Source organism: Tupaia chinensis, unplaced genomic scaffold (genome assembly GCF_000334495.1).
Source record: "Tupaia chinensis unplaced genomic scaffold, TupChi_1.0 Scaffold000484_1, whole genome shotgun sequence".
Classification (NCBI taxonomy): domain Eukaryota; kingdom Metazoa; phylum Chordata; class Mammalia; order Scandentia; family Tupaiidae; genus Tupaia; species Tupaia belangeri.
Window position 1 is genome coordinate 1,356,750 of NW_006159996.1, and position 9,343 is coordinate 1,366,092.

Sequence of the window (9,343 nt, forward strand, 5' to 3'; positions counted from 1 at the left end):
ATTCCCCCACCCTCCGTATTTCACGTAACTGTGTCCCACCCCATAACTCTCATCTTAATCTTTTTGCCTTTGGATCTAGTATGGAGCTGCTTTCTCTCCCCTCCCTCTCCTACTACCTGACAAAAATATCTAAGTCTCGCCCAATCTCTTTTTTTTGTTCAGTGTATGACCCGACCTCTTGAAGAGGCCCAGGACCCCTGCTTCCTCACCTGCACACATGCCCCTCAGGACAGTGCAAGTGGTGGCCTTCCCCCTGCCTCAGTCAGTGCTGCAGAACAGGTTACTGCTGCTTTCTCCCAAAGGGGCTTCTAGCCCCCATCTCTTGCCCTTCCCTCTGGCTCTCCCACTGCAGAAGCAGACCTTCACAGGGCCTCTGGGGTGAGCCCCAGCCCTCCCATACCAGCCCTCTATTTCACCTCAGATGGGGCAAGGACTATTCTTTCTTTTTCCTAAGTCCTGTCTGCTTAGCAAGTTCTAACAGCTCCAGTGTTCACACTCCGGCCCATCCCCACCATGCCCTCCCCTGAGGCTCCTGCTCCTAGGCCATTGGCTGTGCCCATTGTTTCCTGAGTGTACTTGTCTCCTGAGACTGAAAGCATCCAGAGGTCAAGATCTTTCACCTCCCATGAGGCCTAGGGAAGTGCCAGACTACCAAGGGCACTCAAGGGATCACTTTTTGACTGTTGCTGCTCTCCTAAGAACCCCTGGCATAGCCTCAGAGTTCTTAAGGGGCAGACAGGCCCAGGGTGACTGGATGGGCCCAAACCACCATAGTCAGGTCACTGCAGGAGGAGGGGAGATATGCGAGATATTTTCCAGAAAGGGCGAGAAGGAGGGATGCTTTTATGTCCAAGGAGATTGGATGAGGTGAGGGAGGACCACTGGGGGATGAGATTCCTCTCTGTCTGTCAGTCATCACAGTAGTGGGGAAGCCCACGCTGGATGTGGAGCACGTGGATCTGCGGGAAACCCCCAAATCTTACAGTTGCTTTGTTCCATCCACCCTCCCCCCTTTTCTTCCGAAGGCAGCCTGACTCCCCGGTTCCCAGCCGCTGCCAGATTCTTCCATGATCTCGCTCAGCGCCCAGTGCTGCTGTGGACAGCTCATTCCGCGGCGGCGTCCGGCACGTCCCCGGCGCCGCCAGGGGGCGAATGAGGTGCCCACTGGCTCCCTGGATGCGGTCGCGCGGGCACTGCGCTCCGGAGAGGCCGGGCGGTGGAAAAGGCTTCACTCTGCGGCCGCAGCCGCCCAGGCGGACCGCGACTTCCACCTCCACTCTCAGGCCAGCTCAGTTGTTCTTTGCGCCCAGGCCTAGGGAGAGGGTGGAGAAGGGTGCTTGTGACATGCGCCCGTACAGGTGGCCCGGCTGTCAGCTTGCCCGGCTCAGCGTGCTCGCGGCGGAGTCAATCGCTGCCTGTCCGGCTCTCGTCGCTTCCTTCCCGCCCCTCCGCGCTCCTCTCGGTAGCTCCCACTCTGCTCTCGCAGTCCCTCGGATTTCGGGGCGGGTGATTTCGGGGCGGGTGACTGAGTAGGCCGCACCCGGGCACAGTGAGTGGAGGATGCTGGAATTTAAGGAAGGGGCGAGGGAAGACTCGGTTCTGTTTCCCGCTTTATCCCCCTCACTCTTCCCAAATAGCTGCGAGCGGTCCGCGGGCTGGTCTCTGCACCCTCCGGCTCGGGCCCGGCCTGTTACCCAGCAATGAAGGCAGGGAGAGACCCGCGCGAGTTGCGGGGAGACTTTGTGGCTGAGGGGGGGGGGGCCCCCCCGCACTTGTTGGAGCTGGCTCTGCCCGCTCAGACCTGAGCGGGACCTCGGCCACACAGGCTACCTGGGGAGTTGTCACCCACTGAAGCGGCCACATCATGCTTTAGGCTTTAAAGGAAAACAAAACAGAAAAAAAATAAACAGGATTTAGAGTTGCATGCATGAGTTCCTCCTGGGATCTGCTGGTGGAGAGGAACGTATTTCAGTCTCTCTCCGCACTGCAGCCTATAACACCCAAAAACCCTGGCAACTCTGCACAGACACTTCTTCCCCACTCCCACATCCAGGCTTTTGCACTGCTAGAGATTTTTTTTTAAATAATTATTTTATTTAACTTTATTTACTTTAATTTGACCAGAGAGGGAGAGAAAGCTAGAAAGCAAGCCACCACCAGGTCAGGGGCTCAAATCATAGTCGACTATGTGGTAGTCCAGCACCCCTACCCACCACACCACATGCTGGCACCACACTGCTGGAGATTTTTTAACCTGATGAGATGCGGAGTCCATATCAAATTATTCTGTTCCTTGGAACTGGGAGAAGTCAGCCTATCCAAACTGCCATAGTTGGCGACAGACCCTTTTGTGTTGTGTGTGTGTGTGTAAAAGTCCTTGGTGTGTTCATAGGTAAGTATTTGTACAAAAGGAAGTCAAGTTAACATTTAGTTTCAAAGGGAGTCTTGGTAAGGCACCTCTCTGCCTGTTTGCTAGTCAGTTGCCTACATTTTGCTTTGGTTTGGTTTAGTTAGATTTGGGAATTTTTGCAACACTCAAAGCAAGAGTTAAAGGTTAAATGGATTCTCAAGTTGCATATAAGCTTTGACTTAAAATCCTAACCATCAGCTCGGGTCTTCACACTGGATGTGCCAGAGTTGAGGTCTCTATCAGTCCTTGTTCAGATTTACCGCTGGTCAGATAGACACTCAAATCCTTGAAGGAGGGGGGTCCTAAATGAGGGCATGCCACCGGCCACCAGGGTGTCTGTCCACAAGACACTTAATGACTTAAGTGGCTTTCAAGCTCTGAAATGGGCTGGGTGGCAAACTTAAGATATCAAATTTGTTTAGCATCCGGGACCTGGGTCCCAGGAGACTACCTTCTCCTCAGTTCATCGGCACTTTGAACATATGCTAAGGAACTGATCCCCTGGTCAGAGGCCCTGGGCACTCTGCAGCCCTGAAAGGGGCCTCCGTTCCAGGACACAGCACTGACGCCTGCTGACAATGCAGGGGATCTACTCCAAGCACAGTGCAAGAACCACCCCACCTCTGTTCTTCAGTCCTCCATATGTGTCTGAGACTTCCTGGTTCTGTAAAAGCAAAAAGGGATCTGAAAATCAAATCCTCATGTGACTACAAGACCCTCAGAAATAAACAGTGGCACTTGGGGCCAGCAGGTGGCATAGTGGTTAAGGCGCTGGACCATGGTTGAAAATCACACTGGTAATGTGTGTGTTCATGCCCAGAATCTCAAGAGGAGAATGGAGGAGAAAGGAGTACAGCATGGCCACTCTTCCCTGGGGAATAGGTGATTTCTCACTTTCTCCTCCACTCTCTCTGGCCTGCATAACAAAAATCTTACGAAAAAAAAAAAAAAAAGAATCACACTTGTGGCCCCAGTTCCTACCTCTGGCAAGAAAAAAGAAAAAAAAGTAGTCTTGGGGCCAGCAGATGGTGTGGTGGTTAAGGTGCTGGACACCCACATAGCTAACCACGGTTTGAGTCCTGGACCTGGTGGCTTGCTTTCTCCTCTCTCTCTGTCTCTTTCTGGTCAAAATAAGACCATAATGATGATGATGATGAATAAAATTAAATAATTCTAAAAAAAAAAAAAAAAAAGGAGACTCTGGGGGTTGGCTCTGTGTGCAGCAATAATGTGCCACTCAAGAGAAGCCAGATTCTACTTGGTGACTGGAGTTTAAATCCCTGGGTGGGTAGGCCTGAAGCATGCCTGACCTGTGCATGAGTACCTGATAACTGACTAGCTGAGGACTGGGTTAAGAGGATCACAGTGTGACCAGACCCTGTGGAGAGTGCTCATCTCTCTCTCTTCATGTGCACACACACACACATTCTGTCATGTGCATGCACACACACACATACACACACACGCCTCCCTCCCACCCCTCAGCCCATGATGTCTGATGAGGGAATTTTTTTCACTATTCACCAAATGTGTATTGAGCATCTATTTTGTGCCAGCCGCTGGGGAGTGCCAAGTGCTGGGAGACAACTATGAAGATAGTGTATCCTTCGCTATCCTAATGGTACCACCATAGACTCGCTGACTGTAGGGGATGCACAATAGTCAAACCCCTGGCAAGTAGAGAACAATAAGCCATGAAAACAGAATGACAGGATGCTCGAGGGCCTGTTAAGAGGCAGGGAAAGGGACAAAGCTGGCCAGAGGAGGCCAGACAATGGGAGGGGACAGGAGCCGGGCACGTCCCTAACAGAACCTGAATCGGTGTCTTATCTTCCTCCTGGAACATGGCCCCAAATCCTGGACAAGGCCCTTTCTCGTGCCCTATCCCTAACCCTTCACACCCAGTAAACCTGCTAGCCCCTGCAAATGGCCTCCTTCCTCTCTGAGGCTGCCAGGCGCCGTTCTGTGCCGCCTGTTGATTGGTGGCAGAAGGCTGTAGTGCCCCTTGCGGTCACGGACGGAAATTACTGGGCCAGCCGAGGGGCGGGGTTTCAGGCCGTGGGCTCGCTGCGTCCCAGCGCTCTGCGCTCCATCCGCCAACCCCATCAGAGGAGTAGCTGGGATTGGGGCGGTTTTTAATAAACGAACTCCGAGGACAGAGGTTGGCACATTGGCATTCGCACAGCGCCCCCTCCCTCAGCCTGCACGTCACTGCTTCTCTGCCTTCTCATTTCCATGGCCTGGCTAGGAAAAGTCCCCAACCTCCATTCCTCAGGAGATGGCAGGGCCCTGGCAGCAGAGCTGGGACCCATCTAACAAAACTGCCATTCCAGACGCCTGGTCCTGCCTGGCTTTGGCTTCCCTTCTGCGCCAGCCAGACTCTGGCCTGGATCTGGTTTGGACCTGCCTCCAGGTAAAGACTGCCTTGCCCAGGGGCCAGCGGCCTCCCTGGGGAGGCACCACACTCTATTATAAAGGAAGAGAAAAAAATTAAGGGGCAGTCTCTGTCACCTCTCCCCTCACCCCCCCACCAGCCCATGCTGTCCCATGAGGAAATATATTCTTTAATTCGCTCATTCACCAGATGTGTATTGAGCATCTACTATGCGCCAGACCCTGGGGAATGGCAAGGCAGAGGCGGCCCCTCCAGAGGGCAGAGAAGCCTGAAGATTCTTCTGGAGCCTCCTGGACAGAGTGCAGGGTCCCTCAGCAGGGCCAGCTCCTCTACGGGGTGCCAGCACCAGCCAGGCTGGTGGCTGGGGCAGAGGCGGTGGTTAGGGTGCTGTACAATGAGGAGAACTTAAACCAGACCTCAGCCTTAAGGAGGAACAGTGTGACCAGGGACACCAACTAGTTTAAGTCCTTGGGCATAAGCTCTCATATCTCTTCCTATAAGACCTCAGGGAATGCCAGGGTCCCTCAGCTGACACACAAATACCAGTGCCATGTTATCCAGAAGCATCCTACAGTGCAGCAAGGGGTCCACAAATTCAGCCAGCTACTGTGTGTAGGGAGGGGGGCGGGGGGGGACGTGTTCTGCTTCCTTCTCCCTTTACAGAGGGGATGAGACTGAGTGGGGGGATGGAGGCAGGGGTTAACCCTTGAGTTTCTCCACATAGTGAGGCCAGAGCCTGGAACATGGGGAAGTACTTTACACAAACATTTTCCTCCTGTGGCCTGCGGCTTTGAGGATACAGGTCTCTAGCCCTCCACCTTTCCTGTCTGCCAGGCTCTCCACATTCAGGGTGACTATAAATCTGGGCTTTGATGCCTCTGAGGCCCCAGCACAGTGTCATTGCTATGGTGTCATTGCCCACGACCTAGCTCATGGAGAGAAAAGATTGAGACTCCTCTTCGGAAACCAGAAGCACGGCACTGAGCAGAGGTATGATCCTTGATATCCATTTTTTTTAACCAGACATCCATCCCACTCTCCCGTGCTCTCTAGCTACTGGAGCTTCCTTAAGCTCCAGGGCAGAGCCCTTGACAGTTGGGTGGCAGTACCAGGGCTCCTGCTCAGCCTGCCTGCCTAAGTTCTCCACACAGGGAAGGTGCCATGAACCTCCCTGAGTTTTTGCACATGGAGGAGGTAAGGGTAGCAGCTGGACCATTTGGTACTCCAGGCAGGGGGTGGAGGGCTGCAAAAAGGGTGGGTGGCCCTGTCTCAGAATTTGGTGGTGGGAACCAGCAGTTAGCGTAATGGCTATGTCGCTCGCTAGACTCCCACGTAGTCGACCGCGGTTCGCGTCCCAGACCCGGTGGCTTAAAAAACTCACTCCGGGCGCGTGTGCGTGCGTGCCCAAGATCCCGAGAGGAGAATGGAGGAGACGGGATTGTGGCATGACCGTCCCCCCTGGGGGTGATTTCTCGCTTTCTGTCTCTCTGTCTGTCTCTGTCTGTCTGGTGAGCGCACGCGCCCTATAGCGAAAACCTCAAAAAAAAAGAATTTGGTGGTACTTTTTAAAAAATTATTTTACTTAACTTTATTTTATGTATTTATTTATTTTAATTTGATCAGAGAAGGACAGAGTGAGCAAGAGAGAGAAAGAGAGAAAGCAAGCCACCAGGTCAGAGACTCGAACCTTGGTTAGCCATGTGGGAGTCTAGCACCCTTAATCACCACCTGCTGGTGGTTAATAATTTTTTAAAAATTATTTAACTCCATTTGTTGTTTTTATTTTTAAATTTGGCCAGAAAGAGAAAGGGAAAGCAAGAAAGCAAGCCGCCAGGTCCGGGACTGAACCACAGGTGCCCATGTAGGAGTTCAGCGCCCCAGCCACCACGCCACCTGCTGGCCCCTCTGGTGGTACTCTCTCTTCTCATTTGAGCTCACTGAGCTCCTCTTTAAGGTACTGTAGGCGTTAGACAGGTTCACACTGTTAGGTTGGACAGTATTAAAGTATCCTGGGAGATGCTGGGAACACAGCAAGGGAGAGATATTAATACTGCTGCTCATTGTTCACTTAGTATGTGCACTGTGAGCTAAATGCAGTTTATTATTTAATCCATTTAAATGAATTAGTTTTGTAATCCTATTTAATTATTGAAATTCCTTATAACTCTCTGAGACTTGTGATGTTGTCATTCCTATTTTATAATTTAGGAAATGAGACTGAGAAATGCAGTCACTTGCCCAAGGTCACACACAGCTAGTCAGGATTAACTAACTGCCTTCAGAGTACTTACCATGCCCTAGGCCCCAGGCCTTGGAGAAGGTGGGTATCATGCTGGCCTTTGCCCTGGTCCAAGTTCTTTTTGTCTCTACCTAGATTGTCATCCTGGCCTTGGGAGAAGTGGCCCGAGGGTGGGCAGTGAGGTAGCGGCTCTCAAATTCCATGTTTCTGAGGGCCAAAGTCCCTAGATGCCTGGGCACCCTGCCTCTCTTCCCCCTTAGGCCTAGGCAGGGATGCCCGCATCCCTGGGACCTGACAGGCAATTGGCATAAGACCAAGGCCAGGCCCATAACGTCAGAGGTGCCCTCAGCCCAAACCCAAACACAGTCTAGCAGGCCACAAATCTGCCACTGAGGTCACTGGTTTGTTCCAGGAGCTTCCCCTGCACACCACAGCTGTAGGTCCCAGAGCACCTCTGGCTTCTGCATTGTGGAGAGATGTGGTCATAGGGAGGGGGGTGGGGACAAAGGGTGTAAATTGAATGCCAAGTCACATCCCAGAGCTGTCCTCTCCAGAGGACATCATAGACCTCCGGGAAAGAGGGTATCCCTCATTCAGCATGGATGTGGGGAGGGAAGTGGCTCGTTTTGGGGATTAGCTCCTTCAGTCCTTAGAGCAACACTGAGAAGGTACACAGAAAAAAAATGGACCTTGGGGCTAGCAGGTGGCATGCTGTTTAATGTGTTAAGACTCCCACGTGGTCGACCACAGTAGGAGTCCTGGACCTGACAGCTTGAAATTCACACTGCATGTGCACGTGTGCCCCAAATCCCAGAAGAGTGGAGGAGGAGGGATTTCAGTGTGGCCATCCTCTCCCTCCACTCAGGCATGATTTCTCACTTTCCCTCTCGTTGTCTTGCTTTGTGTCCCTATGGCTAAAACTTTAAAAAGAAAGAGAGAAAGGAAGAAAGAAAGGGAGACAGGCCAAGGTCCCTTAGCTGGCAGGTGGCCTCGCACTTATTTCCTCCTCTGTACCACCTTCTACCACCCTTATCAGGCTGTGACAAGGGGCGAGTGGATGGGAAACGGGGCCTAGGGCTTAGGGCCTGGAGAGAGGTGCAGCTCCAGGTGTGGGAAAACCACTTGAGGGGTGAAGTCTCCTCTGTGCCCCACCCCACTGCCACCCCCACAGTGAACTGTGGACTCTCAAAGCCACGACATGTGACCACCACTCATTGTTCCATTCCAATTGCACACCTACATTTCATGGTCACAGCAGGTCTTATGTACCAGGGCCCAGAGATGTTGCTGTACCTTTCCTCAGACAGTCACAGTGGACAGACACTTCACAAAGCAAGTGCTTCCTCCGGAGACAGCATGAGTGCCAGAAGGAAGTTTGGAGTACTTAGTGCAGAGGAGGGCGTCGACCCACCTGGGTTGAGAGAAGTTTTAAAGAAAGAGTAGGAATTAGATGAAAGAGGAAGGGGAAGACTTTTGGGGACAGGGACCTTATGAGCAAGGCCCCTGAGAAGCCTAAGCCCTTTGAAGGCTGCTAGAAATGGTGGGTGAACTAGTCTGAGGCAAGAAGAGAGGCCTCAGTCTGTGGGTTTCCAAGCCTGAAGAAGCTGGGACAGCCCGACTCTCCCACAGTCTCCCTGCGGACATCCTGCGAACTGGGCCGGGAACATTCCAGGCTAATCACAGCTCAGATCAGCGTGCTCCAGAGACTCCGCACATGGAGGCCGGACCTCCACTCGGGGAGTTTGGTGTGGGGGTGGCTCAGTCTGCTCTTTCACTAGTCCAGGCCAGAGTCGGGGCTCCGGGTCCTCAGGGAATCTCCAGAGGCTCCGAGGGCTGGAGGCCCAGAGTTTTTGTTCCTCCAGATTCAGAAGAAGGGTAGGGATGGAGAGGGCAGTGGAAATCGAGCCAGGGGCCCACCTGCGGGAAGAACTGGAAGCTCCTGCCTTAGGAACAGGACTTTGGAGTGATCCTGCTTCTCACAGGGCCCCTACCCAGGCTGCTCTTTCCAGAAACAGCTGAGGGCAGGGTTTCAGCCCCAGCCTGGGCCTGAACCTGCACCGCCACCCTCCACTAGGTCCTGTTCCCTGCTCTCAGCAGAAGGGAAGAGACAGTAAGGGAGCAACAGTCCCCACCCTGGAGATGAGGGATCAGAGGACCACTTGGACTTTGGACTCTTGCCCTTTAGTAGTTTTATTTGTTAACATTTCTATTTTAATATGCAAATAGCATCAGGTCTGATGGCAGCTTTTTCCTAATGTCAGAGTGTGGGGACAGATGCCTTAAATGCATTACCAAAATC

At 52.7% G+C, this 9,343-nt stretch overlaps 1 long non-coding RNA gene across 4 annotated transcripts in view; it reads right to left on the reverse strand.

Moving 5' to 3' along the window:
- Window positions 1–40: 40 nt before the first annotated feature.
- Window positions 41–9,343, reverse strand: part of LOC102493693 (uncharacterized) — a 40,517-nt gene continuing 31,214 nt past the window's right edge. The window contains exons 3-4 of one of the 4 annotated variants that reach the window (XR_001370952.2): window positions 8,338–8,455; window positions 6,693–6,824 (exon numbers count right to left, since the gene is read on the reverse strand). This is a non-coding gene — a long non-coding RNA (uncharacterized LOC102493693). Of the gene's footprint in view, window positions 1,313–1,835; window positions 1,875–6,692; window positions 6,825–7,944; window positions 8,456–9,343 lie in introns of those variants that run through there. The other 3 variants (XR_003550651.1, XR_001370953.2, XR_003550650.1) reach the window with 3 other exon arrangements.